Source organism: Ornithorhynchus anatinus, unplaced genomic scaffold, assembly GCF_004115215.2.
Source record: "Ornithorhynchus anatinus isolate Pmale09 unplaced genomic scaffold, mOrnAna1.pri.v4 scaffold_561_arrow_ctg1, whole genome shotgun sequence".
Classification (NCBI taxonomy): Eukaryota; Metazoa; Chordata; class Mammalia; order Monotremata; family Ornithorhynchidae; genus Ornithorhynchus; species Ornithorhynchus anatinus.
Genome location: NW_024396865.1, coordinates 1,017 through 22,012, shown reverse-complemented (window position 1 = coordinate 22,012; position 20,996 = coordinate 1,017). Strand labels below are relative to the sequence as shown.

Here is a 20,996-nt window from a genome sequence, read left to right as displayed (position 1 = left end):
ATTCACAGCCTCAATCCCCATTTTGCAGAGGAGGTAACAGGCACAGAAAAGTGAAGTGACTTGCCCAAGGTCACACAGCAGACAAGTGACAGAGCCGGGATTAGAACCCATGACCTTCTGACTCCCAGACCCGTGCTCAATTCACTATGCCAAGATGCCCCAATTAAATTAAATTAAATACTGTAGTGTTGCAAAACCACAAAAGACACACAAATTCCTGACCAGTTCAGTACAGGGAGGCTGCGGATGAGTCTGGGCAGCACTGCAGCTAAATCACCTTGCCCAGTGCAACACAATGGCACACAACCATGTTTACCGATTTACACCTGCTAGCATCTCTAGACTCTAGGCTCGTTGTGGGCAGAGAATGTGTCTGCCAACTCCGTTGAATTGCACTTTCCCAAGTGCTTAGTTCAGTGCTCTGTGCATAGTTAGCGCCCAATAAATACCAGTGATGGTACCAGTAATAGTGTGTTCTATCAGGACAGACTCACGTTATGGGAAGAGCGTGCCTAGTTCTTGGTCTCTGAGCTCCGTGTAGGAGAGGGACTGTGTCCACCTCGATTATTTTGTATCTACTCCAAACACATATGGTGAGAAGCAATGTGGCCTAGTGGAAAGAGCAGGGGCCCGGTAGTCAGAGGACCTTGGTTCCAACCCAGCTCTGATACATGCCTCCTTTGTGACCTTGTGTAGGTCACTTAACTCCTCTGTGCCTCAGTTACCTCATCTGTGAAGTGGAAATTCAGTTCTCCCTCCTACTTAGATTGGGAGCCCTGTGTGGGACAGGGAGCGGATCTGACTTGAGTATCTTCTCCAGCTCATAGAATGATAACAGTAATAATGGTATTTGTTAAGTGCTTACAGGCACTGTAGAGAAGCAGCATGGAAAGAGCACGGACTTTGGAGTCAGAGATCATGGGTTCGAATCCCCGCTCTGCCACTTGTCAGCTGTGTGACTTTGGGCCAGTCACTTCACTTCTCTGTGCCTCAGTTCCCTCATCTGTACAATGGGGATTAAGACTGTGAGCCCCACGTGGGACAACCTGATTCCCTTGTGTCTACCCCAGCGCTTAGAACGGTGCTCTGCACATAGTAAGCGCTTAACAAATACCAACATTATTATTATTATTATTATTAAGCACTGAAGTGGATTCAATCAAATCGGGTTGAACACAATCTCTATCCCACTTGGGGTTCGCAGTCTCACTCCCCATTTACAGAAAAGGTAACTGAGGCCCAGAGAAGTAAAGTGACTTACCCAAGGTCACCCAGCAGGTAAGTGGGAGAGCAGGGATTACAACCCAGGTCTTCTGACTCCCAGGCCCATGCTCTATCCACTACACTAGTGCTTGACACATAGTAAGCATTTAACAGATGCCACAAGTATCATTATTATTATTATTATTCTATGGTGAGCGCTTAAATTCCATTATTATTATTATTGCACAGTTCTCCATGCCAGTTGCGAATGGCGGAATGGAGGGTATCCCTTGATGGTTGGTGGGGCACTCTGCGGCCTTGAGTCCAAGCATCTCCCACCTCCGCCCTTCCTGGACAACAGCAGGTCATGGCGGGGAGTTTCAAGCCGGAGGGATGTTGAGAGCATAAAAATGAGACCACTGATTCATTACCATTCAGTGATGATCATTCAGTGGTATTTACTGAGAAATTACCGTGTGCAGAGCACTGTACTACGGGCTTGAGAGAGGCCAATAGAACAAAAACAGACACATTCCCCACCCACAAAGACTGATGTGAGTGGAATTCAGAAATCCAAATTACTATCATTGTTACATCCAAAAGATCTCTCTTGAGAGACCCACTAGCAGTGGGCACACCAGCCCCTAGCAACCTGGTCCACCCCGTTAATCAGCCGATCAATGTTATTTATTGAGTAATTTGTGTGTGCAGAGCACCGTACTAAGTGCTTGGGGGAGAACAATGACAGCAGAAGCAGCTTAACCTAGTGGATAGAACGCAGGCCTGGGAGTCAGAAGGACCTGGGTTTTAACCACAGCTCCACCACTTGCCTGCTGTGTGAACTTGGACAAGTCAGTACACTTCTTTGTGCCTCAGTTACCTCATCTGTAAAACAGGGCTCAAGACTGGGAGCTCCATGTGTGACAGGGACTATGTTCAATCTGATTAGCTTGTGTCTACCCCAGCACTTAGAACAGTGCTTGACACATAATAAGCACTTAACAAACACCATCATCATCATCATTATTATAATTACAGTGTTGGTAGACACATTTCCTGCCCTCAAGGAGTTTACAGTCTATTGGGGAGACAGATATTAAAGTAAATTAGAGGTAGGGAAAGGGGTAGGTTATAAAAATAGGAACATGAGTGCTATGGGGGTGGGGTCGACATCCCCCAGGCCCACCTGCCCCATCTCCCACTCTGCCACCCCATCCCTGACTCCTTCCTCCCAGTTGGATCTCTCCCCCCCCCACCCCTCCACCAACCCCCAGGCCCAGCCCACTTCTTCAAGCCCCAGTCATCCCCATCCTCAGCACCTCCTAAACAGCCACCCTTAGTATTCAGGGTTTTATTCATTTGTTCACTGGGTCCAGTATTTAATTCGCTCGCACATTGGTAGTTCTGGCTTACTTAACCATTTGGGTCCACTCTCTCTCCTCCATTAGAGGGCAGGGACCATGTCTCTTACGTATTTTAGGCTTCCCAAATGTCCAGTACACTCAAAAGGCACCCAGTGCAGCACTGGGCACATAGTAATAATAATAACAATAATTATGGGATTTGTTGAGCGCTTACTATGTGCCAGGCACTGTACCTTAGTAGCTCTGGGGTGGATACAAGCCAATCGGGTTGGACACTGTTCCTGTCCCACATGGAGCTCCCAGTCTCCATCCCCATTTTGCAGATGAGGTAACTGAGGCCCAGAGAAGTGAAGTGACTTGCCCAAGGTCACAAGGCAGACAAATGGCAGAGCCAGGGTTAGAACCCATGACCTTCTAATGCCCAGGTGAATGCTAAGAAAGGAGGATGCTATTATCCTTGTGTCTGGGAATGTCACAAGTGATTTTGGCTCTTTAGCTGAGCCCGGGTCTCGAGGGGGAAGATTCCACAGGCGCCCGGAGTAATCCCTTCTCTGGACCAGGGTGGGGAGAGCAGTGGACGGCATCCTGGGGCAGACGACTATTTGCATAATTACAGGGGACAGTGGGGGGTGGTGTCTGTAGAGAAGGGACAGGGAGGCCATGGGCCAAGGGTGGGCCATTTCTGGGCAGCCACAGATACTGCTGAGACACTCTCCCTTTCCCCCCGCTGAGAAGCGCACACCAGAAAGGTTCACTTGGGCCCAGCTTGCCCAATTCTGGGGCCCTGGGGGTCCATCAGGACCACCTACCTCTTTTGGCACAGGCCGGAGACTCCTCGGCAGCTTCTGCACTGCAATGAAGTGGCTTTTGGCTAGGCGGGGAGGGGCAGGGTGGACGTGTATGTGTACTGGGACCATGGGGGTGGGGGAGATTACAAGAACCTGTCCTTCGCTGGGTCTGATGGATCAATGTTAATGTCATCGTCCACCAGATTGATGTCCTCGAGGCTCTCGTCCTCTTTCTTGACTAAGGTCGAGCTGCTGGAGCCCATGTCGATGGCGATCTCCTCAGATATCTGGGACCTGGGGAGTGGACAGAGGTGCTGAAATGGAGGAAGTAGAGAGGTCCCACCATTGGAGGCAGAGGCATCCCCTCCAGGGGACCCCAACTCCCAGAATAGCTCTATTGCTCCAGGGGCATCGGAAAGACCGAGCTTCCAACTTGACACGCTCTGCCCGCCACCTCCCAACTCGGCCCAGAGGACTGGAGCCTGCAAAGCTGCCCCTGGGCGGGTGAGAGGGGTGGGGACCGCTCCCATCCTCCCACACTGAGCCATACCGCCCTGCGGGCCCCTGGGGACCGGTGCCCAGGGTAACCTCCACGGTTGGCCCCTTAGGGGGAGGCACCTGACCTTGGTGGACTGTGCCAGGGTCACACACCTCTGGCAGCGGCACGATGGGAAGCAACGGCTCCTAGCCCAGGGGCTCGGGGACTGAAACATAGACAACTTTCTCCTTCCCCCTCCTCCCTGCTTTCTTTGCCAACCTTTTACTAGGGCCGGGAAGAAGCAGAATGGCCTCTATTGATTGATTCGTTCTTGTGAGCGATCTCTTGGATTTACCTCTTCCTTCCCTTTTGTACCCTTCTGCCTAGGCGTCTATGCATCACTTTATGTTGATTTGTCCCCTTCATTAGACTGGGTTTTTCAAGGGTGGGACCTGCATCTCATTTCTGTCTGACTCCCAAGCACCTTCTGTAGTGCTCTGCCTACACTAGGTGCCCAATACAGTACTCTGCACACAGCAGGCACCCAGGACTCTACTCACGCTCCCTCTGCATCACCCTTGCCCTTGGATTTGCACCCTGCCTGAGCCCTGCAGCACGTATGTACACATCCATAATTTATTTATACTAATGTCTGCATACCCCACTAGACTGTAAGCTCGTTGGGGGCAGGGAGTGTGTCTGTTATGTCATGTTTGAGAGCTCACTTTCTCCGGGATTCCTTCCCAAACTGAGCCCTCCTCAGTTTGCACTGCCCCTCCTCCCCTCCCCATTGCCCCTACTCCTCCTTCCCTCTGTTCTACCCCTTTTCCCACCCACAGCACTTGTGTATATTTGTATATATTATTTATTACTCTATGTTATTAATGATGTGTATATATCTATGACACTATCTATTTTGATGGTATTGATGCCTGCCTACTTGTTTTGTTTTGCTGTCTGTCTCCTTTGCTGTCTGTCTCCCCCTTTTAAGCTGTGAGCCCGCTGTCGGGCAGGGATTGCCTCTATCTTTTGCTGAACTGTACATTCCAAGTGCTTAGTACAGTGCTCTGCACACAGTATGTGCTCAATAAATACGATTGAATGAATATCATACTTTCTCAAGTGCTTAGTACAGTGCTCTGCACACAGTAAGTATGATTGATGGACTGATCTCCACACAGCAGGTACCCAGTACACTACTCTGCACCCAATATGGTCCTGGGACAGTGCTTTGCATACAGCAGGCTTCTAGTACAGAGCCTAGGAGAGAAAGAGGGGAGGCTGGCAATTACAAGAACACCTCCCTGCTCTTCCCAGTTATAGGGGTCAATTAATCAGTAGTACTTTGTTTTTGAGTACCTACCATGTGCAGAGCGCTGTACCAAGCAGAGGGCCCGCCCTGAGGTGATTTAGCCAGAGCTCAGGAATTCCACAGCCGTGGAAGGGTGGGCAGAGCAGATGGGAAATTTGTGGTCCCCAGACAACGCGGCATGAGGGCAAGGAACTCCCAGTCAGTCGGTCAATCAATATTGAACGCTTACTGAATGCAGAGCACTGTACTAAGTGCTTGGGAGAGTACAATATAACAGGGAGTTGGTAGACACACTCCCAGCAAGGAGCTTACATTTGAGCAAAACCTCCCAAACCTCCAAAATGTAGGCTTGACTGTGTCTGCCCGGTCTGGGTGAGGTTTGGGGGATGACAGATCAGCAGGCAGCAGACATTGGGTGAGAGGATAGTGAGGACCATGGCGCCGGGGGGCGGGGAGAGGATGGCTGGGCAGGGGGTACCTCTTGCTGAGCTCTTCCTTCAGGCTGAGTTCGAGGTCCGTGAGGGGGATGATGTAGTCACTGTCGGTGCTGAGACTCTGCTCGTCCAAGCCGCTCTCCCCTTCGAGCTTCTCCTCTCTCCTGAAGGCAACATCCACGTATGGCTGGTCACTCTCAACTCTCATCCGGGTCATGGCCAGGTGGTCACTCTTCAGGAAGTCCTGGTGGACTTTCTTGTAGCTCTGGGGATAAATGGCAGGCCCTGGTTACTATGGGCTGAAGGCCAGGCTACATAGGGCTTCAGAGTATTGGTGCTAGCAACAGTGGGGTTTACTGAGTATGCACTGGGTGCCGAGCCTGTGCTAAGTGCCAGGCTGGTCATGGTCCCCATCCCCCATGGGGCTCCGAGTGTTAGAGGGAGGGATAGCAGGGATCTTAAGCCCCGCTTTGTGGAGGAGGAAACTGAGGCCCAGAGAGCCTCACTCTAGGCTTCAAGGCTCTCCATCACCTTGCCCCTTCCTACCTCTCCTCCCTTCTTTCTACCGCCCACCCCACACGCTCCGCTCCTCTGCCGCCCACCTCCTCGCCGTCCCTCGGTCTCGCCTATCCCGCCGTCGACCCCTGGGTCACGTCCTCCCTGCGGTCCTGGAACGCCCTCCCTCCTCACCTCCGCCAAACTGATTCTCTTTCCCTCTTCAAAACCTTACTTAAAAATCACCTCCTCCAAGAGGCGTTCCCAGACTGAGCTCCTCTTCCCCCTCTACTCCCTCTGCCATCCCCCCTTTACCTCTCCGCAGCTAAAGCCTCATTTTCCCCTTTTCCCTCTGCTCCTCCACCTCTCCCTTCCCATCCCCACAGCACCGTACTCGTCCGCTCAACTGTATATATTTTCGTTACCCTATTTATTTTGTTAATGAATTGTACATCGCCTTGATTCTATTTAGTTCCCATTGTTTTTACGAGATGTTCTTCCCCTTGACGCTGTTTAGTGCCATTGTTCTGTCTGTCCGTCTCCCCCGATTAGACTGTAAGCCCGTCAAACGGCAAGGACTGTCTCTATCTGTTGCCGACTTGTTCATCCCAAGCGCTTAGTACAGTGCTCTGCACATAGTAAGCGCTCAATAAATACTATTGAAATAAATACTATAAATACTATTGAATGAACGGATTTGTCTAAGGTCATCCAATGAGCCCGGGACTCCCAGCAGCCTGGATCCCTCTGGAACTCTGCAGCCCAGCCCCCTCCACCGCTGCAGCACCAGCCCACGGTGGGCGAACCTTCTTGTAGTGGCTGGGCAGCAGGCTGCCCAAGATCTCGCTCAGATGTTTGAAGAATGGTCTCTCCTCGGGTTCGTTGTTCCAGCACTTGACCATGATCTCATACCTGGAGAAGGAGGGGAAGGGGATGGGGGGAGGAGGGGCCCAGGGGCCCAAAAAGGAAGACTTAACAGTAATAATAGTAATAATAATGGGGCCATTTGTTAAACACTTACTGCATGCCAGGAATTATACTAAGCTCTGGGGTGGATACAAGCAAATTGGGTTGGACATAGTTCCTGTCCCACGTGGGGCTCAAGGTCTCAATCCCCATTTTACAGATAAGGGAACTGAGGTAGAGAGACGTGAAGTGACTTGCCCAAGGTCACACAGCCGACAAGTGGCGGAGCCAGAATTAGAAACAATGACTTACACCTCGTCGGTGGCGTGGTCCGGCTTGGCCATTCTATAGCTGCCCTTGATCTTGTTGTAGAAGGTACAGTCGATGATCATGCCCGGGTAGGGTGTGCCCCCTGTCGACAGAGCAGTACCGTTCACGTGAACAATGGGGTGCCATTCAGGCCACAGAGGGCCTGGCCCTAGGTGACTTAGCCAGGACTCGGGAGACTGGACTGCCAGTTCCACAGCCGTGGTGGGTTGAGCAGGGCAGACGGGAAATTTGTGGTCCCCAAACATCTTGGCATCAGAGCAAGGAAGTTTCACAAGAATGAGAAGCTGGCAAGGCCAAAGGGAAACACAAGAAAAGGGGGGTGAGTACAGGATTCCCTTCCCCAAGAAGCTGCTCAGTCTAAAACACCAACAGGTTCAGAGGAAATTGGACAGAGTCATGGACAAGGAGTTCATACAGGATCCATGCTGGGGCACTGGAGGGAGAGTCAGGGGTGGAAAGGGGAGAGTCATGGGTCCGTGGTGGGTTGACTGGGTGAGGAGACAGGGGTCTGTGCTAGGTTACTGGAGGGAGAGTCGAGCAGTCAGGGAAGTGTCAGGGGGTCCAAGCTGGTTACTGATGGGACAATTAGGGGTGGAGAGGGGAGAATCAGGGTTCTGTACTAGGTCACGTGGGGAAAGGCAGAGATGAAGAGAGAGAGGTGTGTGCCCATCCACAGCATGCGGGTGGGTGTCCACAAGGGCAGCCGGCAAACAGTTGCTTCCGGCATTCCAAAGGAGGACTGCCGGGGCAGGGCAAGGGGTTGACGGGGATGTACCAAGACAGAAGATCTCCCACAGCAGGATCCAGTAAGACCAGATATCACTCAGCGTACTGTACAGGTTGTCAAAGATGTTCTCCGGATCCATCCACTTCACGGGCAGAAACATCTGCAGCATGGAGGCAGCACACAGAGAGGACTCAAACCATCCTCCCCAACCCTGCGCCACCCTCCCCCAAGGATAACAATAACAGGACTAGTAATAATTATGGTACTTGCTAAGCTCTTTCTCTGACCCAAGTAATAATAATAATTGTGATATTTGGTAAGGGCTTACTATGTGCTAGGTACTGTTCTAAGCACCGGTGTACATACGAGCTATCAGATTGGACCTAATCCCAGTCCCACATGGGGCTCTCGGTCTTGATCCCCATTTTAGAGATAAGGTAACTGAGGCATAGAGATGTAAAGTGACTCGCCCAAGGTCACACAGCAGACAAGTGGCAGAGCTGGGATGTCACACTAAGTACCATACTGAGGTAGATCCAGGATAATCAGGTTCTGTTGCACTGTACTCTCCCATGTGCTTAGTACAGCGCTCTGCAAATAGTAAGCCCTCAATAAATGTCATGCATTGATTTACTAGCAATCCAGCAAATCCTGTTAACGTTGATGACTGAGATGAGAACATCCTTCCACTCTACTGCTTTCATGGTTACAATTAAACCCCTTGCCAGCCTCTCCCAGAGACCAATTTCCCCTCCCAGCCCCACTGTACTTATGTCCACAACTGTAATTTTATTTATATTGATGTCTATCTCCCCGCCCGAGGCTGTCTCCCCCTCTAGATCCTTGTGGGCAGGGAATGTGTCTGTTATACTGTACTCTCCCAAGCACTGAGTACAGTGCTCTGCATACAGTAAGCACTCAATCAATACAACTGACTGACTGACCGACTGACTGGACAAATCTCCACCCTCAGTCCGCCCCTCCCCTCCCCTCAAGCATCTTGGAGCTCCAGGAGCTAGGCAGCCTTCCCCTGGCCTCCAAAATCTATGCTTCTGCCCACCCCTGGACTGCACGGGCCCGGCCTGAGTTTATACGTATGCTGCTCTTGGACACGTAGTTGGAGATGAGCATGAGGTCCCTCACCAGCCCAAAGTCGCAGATCTTCACGATCTTCCCTTGGGCCAGCAGGACGTTCTGTGTGGCCAGGTCCCGGTGGGCACACTTTGGGGAACGGGAGAGGGGCACGGTCATTGCAGAAGCCACAGTCTTCCCTGTCCTCTGAGGCCAGACGCTTATGATGGACCAGGGGCTCTTCCCTCTGCCCAGCTCACCAGGGTAGGGGCAGAAGTATAGAAATGCTGGAAGGGGATGTCTGGATACATGGTGGGCAAGAGATCTAAATGAGACTGGAGATCTCTAGACAAGAAGAGGAGGCATCCAGACTTTGGTGAAGGAGGGGCCCATTGCCCACTCCAGAAGTGACCATTTCCATCAGAAACACGGGCTCTGGACAGGGACCCCCGAGCCACCTCCCCACCTCCCCGCACTGCGCATCCCACTGCACCCCCCAGAGACACGCACATTTTTCGAAGCCAAGAACTCCATCCTGCAGGACACCTGGTAGGAAAAACTCAGCAGGTCCAGCAGGCCAAGGCCATATGAATCGTCATCCGACGTTAGGGTCTGTCAGTGCTACCAGGTGAGGGGAGGGCAGAGAGGATGTCAGGAATCTGGGTATGTCCCCCGAAGTCAGAGCACTGCCATCCTGGAGGGCCGGACTGGCTCCCCCAGAGAAGCCCCCGGAAAGGCTTCTCTGGCTTCTCAGGGTCTGTCAGTGGTACCAGGTGAGGGGAGGGCAGAGAGGATGTCAGGAATCTGGGTATGGCCCCCTAAGTCAGAGCTGGTCTTGATGATTTCTCATTGCTCGGAGATTCTACAGACCATGGCCACTTCTGGCCCCTCCCTCCCACTCTGGCAAAGAGATTTCCTGCCACTAGTTCCTGATTCCTCCCCAGCCCCGGAAAAGCCCCCATTTAGAGAAACAGGCTCAGAGACCACCAGGTCTTGAGCAACACCTGCTGGCCTACCCCCATGGTCCGCGTAGCCCAGGACTTTGACTCTGAAAGGGCACCAGGTGCCCAAGAACAACATGCTGGTTGTTCTCCTGGACACCCACTCTCACCATTAGGGATGGACTGTCCAACATCCCTGACTCTCCCCCAGTGACCCAGCACGGACCATCCAACATCCCTGACTCTCCCCCAGTGACCCAGCATGGACAATCCAACACCCCTGATTCTCCCTTCTCCATTCCTGGTCATGAGGGTGGGCATTCAGGACGGCAACCAGTACACAGCCCCGCCCCCTTTGGTTTCAGGGCAATACCCAGCATGCCCTGCCCTAGCCCACCTCGTGAAGCTCTTGTTGGCAGGGCTCATTCTGAAGATGTTCACCTCTTTCTTCATCTTCTCTGGGGGGTGAGTCAGGAAGTTAACACGCTTCTTTTGCAGGTAGCTGACCAGGTTGCCGAAGACACAGTACTCGGTGATGAGGTAGATGGGTCCTGAGGCCGGGGTAATGGGAAGTGAGCAGGGTGGCTCGGGGGAGGATTGTGCCCACAGAGCCACAGCCCTCTACCCCAGTCATCCCTCGACTCAAAACATGCCCTTCCCTGACACTCACACCCACCTGATTTGGTGCAAGTCCCCAGGAGGTTCACAATGTTCAGATGGGGGCCCAGATGCATCATGATCTTCAGCTCTGACACGAGGGCCTGCATCTTGCTGATGTGAGCCGCAGCTGTCGGGGTCAAAAACCGTGTGTCAGTCAGTCTGGGCAGTCTGGCCTCTAGGAGCTCAAGTGTCCACGGCACGGCTGAAGACCCCCAAGGTTCCCCCACCACCCAATTTCCCGGCCCTCAGGATGTTGCAAAAAAACTTCCCTGATGTCTTCCTCCTCCTGTAGACTGTAAATGCCTTGTTAGCAGGGATTGTACCCCCCAACTCTGTTATACAGTACTTTCCCAAGTGCTTAGCACAGGGCTGTACATATAGTCAGTACACAGTAATTCCAAGCACTGCCCCACTCCTTTATGGCACACAAAGGCCTCTCCATCCACTCGACTCTATGGCCTGAATTGAGCTACTTCCCCTAATGCCCAGAGCAATGGCTGAAGGTTCCCAGTCTTAGAGTGGGGTGATGGGTGAAAGGCAAGCCCCCACAGCTACAAAGAGGGGAGACCACGTTGACAGAGATGCTCGAGATCTCCAAGACGCGGGAGGAGAGAACCTTTCTCCAACAGTTTTCCTTATCTTCCCCACCCCAGACCACCAATAAACGGCAATGGGATATTTCTTTCACCCTTCTCATTTCCCCTTCCCGGTCTCAGAGAGGGGCTGGCAAGGGGCAAAGGGCACTGGAAAGAGAACAGGAAGGGGAAGGTGGGGGCCTGGATAATCCACATGGTGGAGAAGCAGTCCCTGAGAGTTGACTATCGTTCCCCTTGTTATGATGGTCAATGTGAGTGGTAGAGCAGCTGTGGTGGGTGCCGGGGGCCCGGTTTGGACTGCGCTCACTAGTAGGGGCTGAGGACATTGCAGGAGAAATGTAATAATTTTTTTGTTAAGCGCTTACTATGTGCAGAGCACTGTTCTAAGCGCTCTGGGGTAAACACAGGGGAATCAGGTTGTCCCACGTGGGGCTCACAGTCTTAATCCCCATTTTACAGATGAGGGAACTGAGGCACAGAGAAGTTAAGTGACTTGTCCACAGTCACACAGCTGACAAGTGGCAGAGATGGGATTCGACCTCATGAGCCCTGACTCCAAAGCCCGTGCTCTTTCCACTGCGCCATGCTGCTGGGTGCCCTGCTCTCAAGGAGCTCCACCTAGTGGAGGGGGCTATTCTACTGTTGAACTCTCCCTGGTACCTTAGAGACAGATCTGGGCCCTACGGAGGAGGAAGAGCCGCAAGGTGGTATGATGAGTGTGTGCAGCAGAGGCGTGGTTAATCCGGGCAGGCTTTCTGGAGGAGGGGGGCTCAGGAGAAGGGCTTTGATGGGATGGGGAGGGTATTTTAGCTGAGGAGAATGAGGGGCAGGGGCAAGTAATGGCATGGTAGAGGGAATGGTGGTTGGGAAGGAGAGGCCAGCCAGCTACAGGAGAGCCGGCCAGTGGAAAGCTGAGGGTCCAGAAGGGCAGAAATTCAGTCCAGGAGAGTGGGCAAGGGTGTGTCGTGTAAGGAGGGGATTGGGGCCTGCTGGATGACCTTGAGCAAGTCACTTAACCTCTCTGGGCCTCAACCTCCCCATCTGTTAAATGGGGATGAGATTCCTGCTCTCCCTGTTTAGCCATGAGCCCCAAGCAGGACAGGGACTGTGTCAGATCTGATAATCTTAAATCTACCCCAGCGCTCAGCATAGCACTCGGCATGTAGTATACCCTTTATCAATACCATTACCAGGCCATGGCCAGCAAGAAAGGTTGGGGAGGGGAGGTGAGAAGCTGGGGTAACCAGCAGCACCACCCACCCCATTGCACCCCAAAAGAGCAAGTCAATCCCAGGGGATTCACTCCGGCAGGATGGGGGGACTGTGAGGGAAGGGTGGCGACTCCTGGGGTGTTTCAGAGGGAGAGCCCTCCCGGTCCCCCCATGCACTATGGAAGCCCCCAAAGGCACCCACGTTTTAACATTTTCACAGCCGCCTTCATCATGGGCTGGGAGCGGCTCAGTCCATATGCAGTGCCTTCCACCACCTCCCCAAATACTCCGGACCCAAGGATTTGGCCTGTGGGTGACAAGGCTGGTCAGAGCAGGAGCGAGCCATCCCTGCCTCCCTCCCACTGCTTCCTGCCCGCCTGCCTTTCTGGGGCCCTCCTGGAAGGCTGTGACTTGGCCGGCGGGCACCTGTGTTATGTGTGTGTGGACGTGAATGTGCAGGGATGGTACACATACATGTGCATATATGAGCAAGTGTGGCTGTACGGGTGCAGGGGTGAGTGGGGATGTGCATACAGATCCCCGCTCTCCCTCCCTTGTAGACTATGAGCCTCGGGTGGAGCAGGGTCTATTTCTGATCTGATGGTCTTGAGTCTACCCAGCGCTTAGCACAGAGTTCTCGGTTACACGGGCCACAAAGTCACTGTTAGTCCTTGCTATCGCTTGCCTGTTGGTTTTGCCCCCAAGGTTGCTCATGTGGATAAGGAGTCCCTGGGGCTTGGAGGCCACCGGCCGGCAGGGAGGGTCCAGGGGAGCGTACTGAGCACCAGCCTGTCCCTCGGAAACTCCCAGTGCGAGTCGCAGGGGATCTGCATTTGGTTTTGTAGACAGACTCGTGGGTGGCCGGCCTGATGGACTCGATGACCAGCCATTGGGTCTCATAGCGTGGCTTCTGCAAGGTGAAAGGAGGGGTCAGGACCCGGGGAGGCTGGGCCGGGGAGAGATCCCAGTTGGCCCTTGCAGGGGGGAGGTGGAGGGCCCTGACCCGTTTCCAGATGATGACTGGCACGATGAGGCAGACCATCACAATCAGCAGGGTCACCAGGACGGCAACAGCCACAGTCAGCTCAGAGTGCGGGGCTGGGGGCGGAGAGACCCGAAGGTCAGCGCGGCCCCAGATGGAGACCCGTCCCTCCCGTCCCGCAACGCCGCTGCCCTAACCACCCCTCCTGACACAAAAGCCCCCGCTCCAGATGTCAGCATCGTCGACTCTGTTCCCAACCAGGGCCGACTGGCCCTTGGCTCTCTGCAAGGCCGAGCTAAATGGTGTTCCTCATTTGGGTGGAGGTCCTTGGAGGGAGGAGGAGGAAGAAAGGAGGACTGGCTCCACCTGTCGTCATCCCCCTCAACCTGTGCCCCCCTCGTCTACCAACTCACCGGGGGCCACCAGCTTCAGCTCCCGCGTCATGGCCCCGAGTTGATTCTTGGCCAAGCAGTGCATTGCCAGCATCTCCTCCACCTGCCAGAAGGTCACCTGACTCTCCATCATGTCCCCGTTTGCCCGTGTGGGCCTCCATGGTGATGTCAGATGCATTGGCGGCCAGGGGGGTCCACAAGGTCTCATTCTTGCATCTGGGGAGAGTGGGGAGGTCGAGGCTGAAGCAGGAGGGAGGCAGGAGTTTGACAGCATTTTCCACCCTGATACCCCTGCTGGTCACCACACCCTCTGCTGGTCATCCCAGAGAATAAAACAGGCCAGAAGCTGTGCTGAGTCCCCAGTGGATCCCAGCTCCTGACTAAGCCCCACCTGGCTCCGACTTTACTGAAACGTTCAACAGTCCCAAGGTGCTTCGGCCCCTCAAAACACACGCCCCTCCCCATGGAGCCATGGGGCTCAGGCCACCGGTGCAGACCCTCAGACCGGGGCTAGGAAGGAAGTGGTCAGGCAGCACAGGCTGCTCTGCATACTTTTTAATGTCCCTGCAAACCATCTAGTCGATGTCGGGCAGTGGCATCCCTTTGGCGACACAGCGGACGGTCTGGACCCTTGCCGAGCCGTGGTGCTCGTCCACCAGATCCAAGATGGAGGCCGGCACCTGAGGGAGAGGTGGAGCAGGAGGAGTGGGGTAAGGAACAGCTTTCAGCACTGTGCCTGGGGCAATGCAGGAGAGCAGAGTGCCATGCTGGATGCCTACTCTGAGCAGGGTGCTGTGCCAGGACCCACTATGTGAAGGATCCTGTACTGGGGGAAGAGGCCCCATTTATACAAGCGCCACCCCTATCCTACATGACCAGCTGTTCTCCCCCCACCGAGGACAGAACAAGATGAAATGGACTTAAACTGCAGTGAAGGCAAAAAGAGCGGAGACTGGCAGTGCCATGGGAACGGGGCTCTCGGGGAGCCTGGAAACTCCTCTGGGAGCCGGTGGCCAGCAGGCATGGAGCTGAAGCACCCCCAGGAGTTACTCTCTATCCTCTTGGAAATCACCATTTCTGACAGTGGGGAATAGGGAGTCGGTGAGCTCTATTTTGAGCTTGTCGGTGAGCACCAGCCTCACAAAAAGCTCACCAGCCCATGACTAAGGTGAGTCTTCAGAGCCTTTTCTAAAAACCTGTCTCCCCAGGAAACCTTCCCTAATTGATTCAATTAATCAATGGTATTTATTGAACACTTACTTGTCCTAAGCGTTTAGGAGAAGGCAGCATAATAGAGTTGGTAGGCTTGATCCCTGCTCATAAGGATCTTACAGGCTAGACTAATTCCTACAATTCCAATCACATCAACCTTCAACACTTCATTTTATTCCTTTACTCAGCACTTATGCAGGCAATCAATTTAATCCTTATACCTTTATCTCTATATTTAATTAGTTGTTCAGCTATTTCACCCAGATCTATTTCAATCAATCAATCAGCATATTTACTGAGCAGTTACCATGTGTGGTCAATTCATAAATTACCCAGTGGTGAATACTGAACGCTTACAGTGTGCAGAGCACTGTATAAGCATTTGGGAGAGAGTACGACCTAAAAGACTTAGTAGATATGATCCCTGTAAATAATTTTTGCCAGCCACCCACCCACATTAGTTCATGAGCACCCTTAGGGAAGGGAACATGTATCTGGCTGCTATTGTACTCTCCCAAGCACCTAGTACAGTGTTGTGCACACAGCTGGTGCTCGGGGAATCTTGCTGATCGATCAGTTGACTGACTGGATGGGGAGCAGCTGCCCTGCTCTCACCCCGAGACTGGAAGCGTTGTCCCTAAATCTTACCTTGAACAAGCAGCTCAAAAATGTAGTTCATTATATCATCCTTGTTTTGCACTACAATTGTGTAGTGCCCACTGTCTCCCTCCTTTGCTTGGATTAGCTTCAGCATGCTCTGATACCTGGTGACATCAAAGAGGACCCATGCGAATACACTCATTAGGCACTACAGAAAACCCATACGTAGACAGTTCCTAGCTAAATTATTCTGCAAAAGGTGAAAGACTTCATCTTTGCTACTTCACTTCAACAGTAGGGAAGCAGTATAGCCCAGTAGAAAGAGCACTGACCTGGAAGTCTCCCACAGTGTTCCAGCTCCATGGGAGGGACTGCATGCTGGCTGCCCCACTGGGTGCCCTGTGCGGACCATGCCCACCAGCATGGACCAGGGCCCAGGTGCCCATGCCTGTCCCAGGGTAGGCCGGGAAGGGGAAGACAGGGGAGGCGATAGAGCTGGAGGGCATCTCTTTGCCTGGCATAGCCCAGATGGGGCCAGTAGTCCAGGTGGCTCCGTCGCCCAACAAATGGACATTTCAGGTGGAAGGGACCTTCCGTGTTCTGACTCCAATCTTATTGTGGGCCTGGAATGTCTCTGTTTATTGTACTGTACTCTCTAAAGCACTTAGTACAGTGCTTTTCACATAGCAAGCAATCAATAAGTACAATTAAGTGAGAATGAAATACTCCACACCAGGGCCAGGGCAATCCAGATGACTCTTGAGCAGTTCTGACTGGGGTTGCTCCAGCAGTCTTAAGGGGGACCCAGGAGACTGGGATCCCCATGTGGCCAGCCTCCAGAGGAAGCAGCAGGCCAAGCTAGGGGGTTGGCGCGGTGTCGGGGGGCTGGAGCCAAGTCTCCCCAATAATTCGTTCATTCAATCGTATTTACTGAGTGCTTACTGTTTGTACAGCACTAATCTAAGCGCTTGGAAAGTACAATTCGGCAACAGATAGAGACAATCCCTACCCAACCACAGGCTCACAGTCTAGAAGGGGGAGACAGATAACAAAACAAAACAAGTAGACAGGCATCAACCTCCAGCCTTGGAATCCCAGGGGGCCTGGGCCTGGCCGCTCCCTATCCTCGGGCCAGGACCCTCGAAATTTCACCTGAACCCGGGCCGGGCTGAAGCCCAACACTCATAATACGGGGCCAGAACCTACTGAGATCCCCGCCTGGGTCACTGTGGTCACTCCGCAACAGGTGTCCCCTCCCTCTATGAGGAAGTTATGGGCCACTAGACTAAAAGCTCCTTTAGAACAGGGATCGAGTCTCCTAACTCTGTTGGACTCGCCCAAGCGCTTAGTGCAGCGCTCTTCATGCCACAGCCTGGAAGCTCCCTGAGAGCAGAGACTGTCTTCTAATCCTATGGGACTGTCCCAAGTACGCAGTATAGTGCCCTGCTTGCCATAAATGCCCAATACAGCATTCTGCACACAGTTCATGCTCAGTACAATGCTCTGCACATAATAGGCACCCAATACAGCAGCAAGAAGCAGCATGGCCTAGTGGATAGAACATGGGTCTGGGAGTCAGAAGAACCTAGATTCTAATCCCGGCTTCCCCAGTTATCTGTTGTATGACCTTGGGCAAGTCACTTCACTTCTCTAGGCCTCAGTTACTTCACCTGTAAAATGGGGACTAAGACTGTGAGCCCTATGTGGGACAGGGACTGTGTACAATCTGATTAGCTTGTATCTACCCCAGTGCTTAGTACAGTGCCTGGCAAATAGAAAGTGCTTAACAAATACCTTAAAAAAAAGGGACAGCACTCTGCACATAGTAGGTGTTCAGCAAAGAGTAGGAGTCCAGCACAGCACTTCATATACAGTAGGGGCCCTATACAGCATTCTGCCCTCAGGCATCCAGCTGGGGACATGGACTCAATAAAGGGGGTGCGGGAGAGCACTAGGGTAGACTCAGCAGGGGAAAGGCTCTGTCACCTGATCTCCTAGGTCTTCTCCAGGCTGATGGTGATCTCGGTCAGGTTCTCAATGAGCATCACGTTGTTCTTCAGCCAGGACACCCTGGACTGGAGGTAGGTCTCAAGCTCCACACCAAAATGCCGAACCTCGTGCAGGTTCACGGCCTCCACTGGGATGAAGCCAGGCTGGAGCTGGACGAAGCCTTTCTCTGGGGACAGAAGGGGGTTCGATGAACAGGTTGGTGCTGCGGGGAGGCCAGTTGGCCACAGGCCCCCACCCCACCGTGGGGACTTAGGGTTCTCACTCTACCGTGGACGTGAGGGTGACCTTCTTTATCTGCTTCGCCTCTTCGGTGACATGGTAGGCAGCACACTCAGAATCACCGCTGTCCTTGGCCGTGGCCTCGGGCACCATCAGGGTGAACACCAGCTTGATGGGTGGGACCTTAAACTCGTCCACCTTGATAATGTCCTTGTCCCTCTGTGCCGGAGAGAGGAGGCGGGGCTCAAGCCACCCTGCAGGAGGAGGGGACACCCGGGAGAGGTCCGGGAGTCCTGATGGGTGGGGGAAGCTTTTCTGGATCTGCTGCACCATCATTTCTCTCCACCCTTTGTCCTGGAACTGGGGCCCAGGGGTGGACCGACAGCTGCCAAATAGGTGAAAATAAGGAGAAAGAAGGGGATGAACAGAGAGGAGGAGGAAATACATCAGGGCAGAAGGGAGGGAGGAAGAGGCTGGCAAGATGGAATAGGAGAGTGGGGGCAAAGGATCAGGAGGAGGAGATAAGGGGGAGAGACTAGGCAAGGAAGCAAGGGTGTGGGCAGTGGCTGAGATGCAGGGGAGGAGAGGGGGAGAACTCTTTCCTCCCCACAAGGGCCTGCGAGGTCGCCTCCCCCAGACCCACAGGGGAGGAGAGGCCGTTTCCCAGACAGTGACCGTCACCTTGGCTCCCCAACTCATGCTCCGTGCTCCTCCCCAGCACTGGTTGGTCTCATCTCTCCCACCTCTCATCCCTCTCCACGGCCCCACTTTGGTCTGCAGCTCCCTCCCGCCTAACAGCCACCCGACTCTGCATGTAGACCTTCACCTCCTCCCCTTCATCCACCTCCTCCTCTTCCTCCTCCTCAAGAGGCATCTCCTCATGTCCAACCTCACAACAACATCCACCATAGCATCAGAGCATTTTTGTTCCTCCCAGCGTGCATTCCCTGTGGCTCAATCACTTAGTAATTCACTTCTTCACTTCACTCTGCTTCTTTCTGCCTGTCTACCCCAGTGAGACTGGAAGAAGTAGTGGTATTGGTATTCATTAAGCAGTTACTGTGTGCAAAGCCCTGTACTAGGCACTGGGAAAGAGTACAGAGATGGGAACTAGATCCAGTTCCTATTCCTGAAAGGGCTCACAATTCATGAGGGCAGGGACCATGTTTTTTTTCATCCATCGTACTTTCCCTACTGCTTTATACAATGCCTAGCACAGAGTAGGCCCCTAAGATGGTGATTTACACCCACAAAGCACTGAGTAGACTTGCAAAGCAGTGCTCCACCCCCAGTAGGTGCTTAATCAATTGATGGAGGGGATGTCTCCACCACTCCGTCTCCCTGTCCATTGGGCCTAAGGTTGTGCCTCCAGTGCTCAGCACCCAGTAAGTGCTCAATAAATATGACTGAATGAACGAAAGACTCCTTCTGCGTCACCCTAACTTGCTCTCTTTATTCATCCCCATTCCTAGCCCCATAACACTTACCGTCCTATCTGTAATTTCTTTATTTCTATTAATGTCTATCTCCCCCTCTAAACTCTAAGCTCGTTGTGACCAGATATTGTTTCTCTTACTGTACTGTTCTCTCCCAAGCACTCAGTACAGTGCTCTGAACACAGTAAGCGCTCAAAAAGTATGATTGACTGACTCCTGCTCTGAGCCCCATCCCCACCACGCCCTCCCCGGTCAGCGTGCTGCAAGTGGGATGTACCACCTTCCCCGGATAGTTCCACTGGAAATCGACCACCTCGTTGTCCAGGACGGTATAGGTGATCACAATAGTTTCACCCGTCTTGTACACTTTGGGGCCTCCATCTCCACGACGATCTCTGGGGTGACTACCGGCAAGCAAGGAAGGACAGGTGTGGGCCAGGGAATCACCTTCCCCAACTCTGCACGGCGCCTAGGCCAGGGCCCTGTGGAGGCCGGACCTGGCCAACTGGCTGGCAAGGACTAACCTCAAGGCCGAAGCAGGATGTCCCCAAATAATTGTGGGATTTGTTAAGTGCTTACTATGTGCCAGGCACTGGCCTAAGCGATGGGGTAGACACAAGCTAACTGGGTTGGACACAGTCCCTGTTCCACATAGGGCTCACAGTCTTAATCCCCATTTTTAAAGTTGAGGGAACTGAGGCACAGAGAAGTGAAGTAACTTGCCTAAGGTCACACAGCAGACAAGTGACAGAGCCAAGATTAGAATCCAGGTCCTGCTGACTCACAGGCCCACTCTGCTTCTGGTGCAGACCCAACCCCCCTGGGACTCATACAGATAAGGAAAATGAGGCTCAGAGAGACTAAGTGAATTACATTCCAGGTCATCCAGCAATACAGAACAGAGCCTGAACTAAAGTCAAAAGTCCTGGCCTCCCGGGTGCCCTAGGCCACACTGCCTCCCTGAAATCCTCCCGTGAGCAGGTGGTCTCAGGAAACTGTCCTCCCCTCGGAGGAGGTGGTGGCCTTCCAGGCACATGCACTCAGCCCTCCAGGAAAGGGACCGAGTTTGTTGGGCCTCAGGCGCTCAGGGACCCTTCCCCAAGGGACGGCGCGGACGGCCCGAGGGCAGCAGATATCTTGCAAGGTGTAGATGTTGAACTTGCGGGTCTGGAACTTCCTGCCACAGGTCATCTCGCACATGTAGGACCCCATGGCAAAGTGACCCAGGAAGCCTTGGCGGCTGTCGTAGGAGGCAAAGACCGCCTTGCCGAGGCTGGCATGCAGGGTCTCCTGCGTCTGCGGGTAGGTGGGGCGACAGGGGATCACGGTGGAACCAGCTTTCTCCAAGACGATGAAGTGGTCAACCATGACTGAGGGCATGAAGGTGACGTTGGGGTCTGAGGGGGGACGATGATGATGAGGGTATTTGTTAAGCGTTTACTGCGTGTCTAGCACTGTTGTAAGAGCTGGGATCGATCCAGGCTAATCAGGTTGGACACAGAACCTGTCCCACATGGGATTCACAGTCCTGATCCCCCTTTTACAGATGAGGTAACTGAGGCACAGAGAAGTAACTTGCCCAATGCCACACAGCAGACAAGTGGCAGAGCCAGGATGAGAACACAGATC

At 53.2% G+C, this 20,996-nt stretch overlaps 1 pseudogene; it reads right to left on the bottom strand.

The window, feature by feature from the left end:
- Positions 1-3,498: 3,498 nt before the first annotated feature.
- Positions 3,499-20,764, bottom strand: LOC114808928 (annotated as a pseudogene).
- Positions 20,765-20,996: the final 232 nt, after the last annotated feature.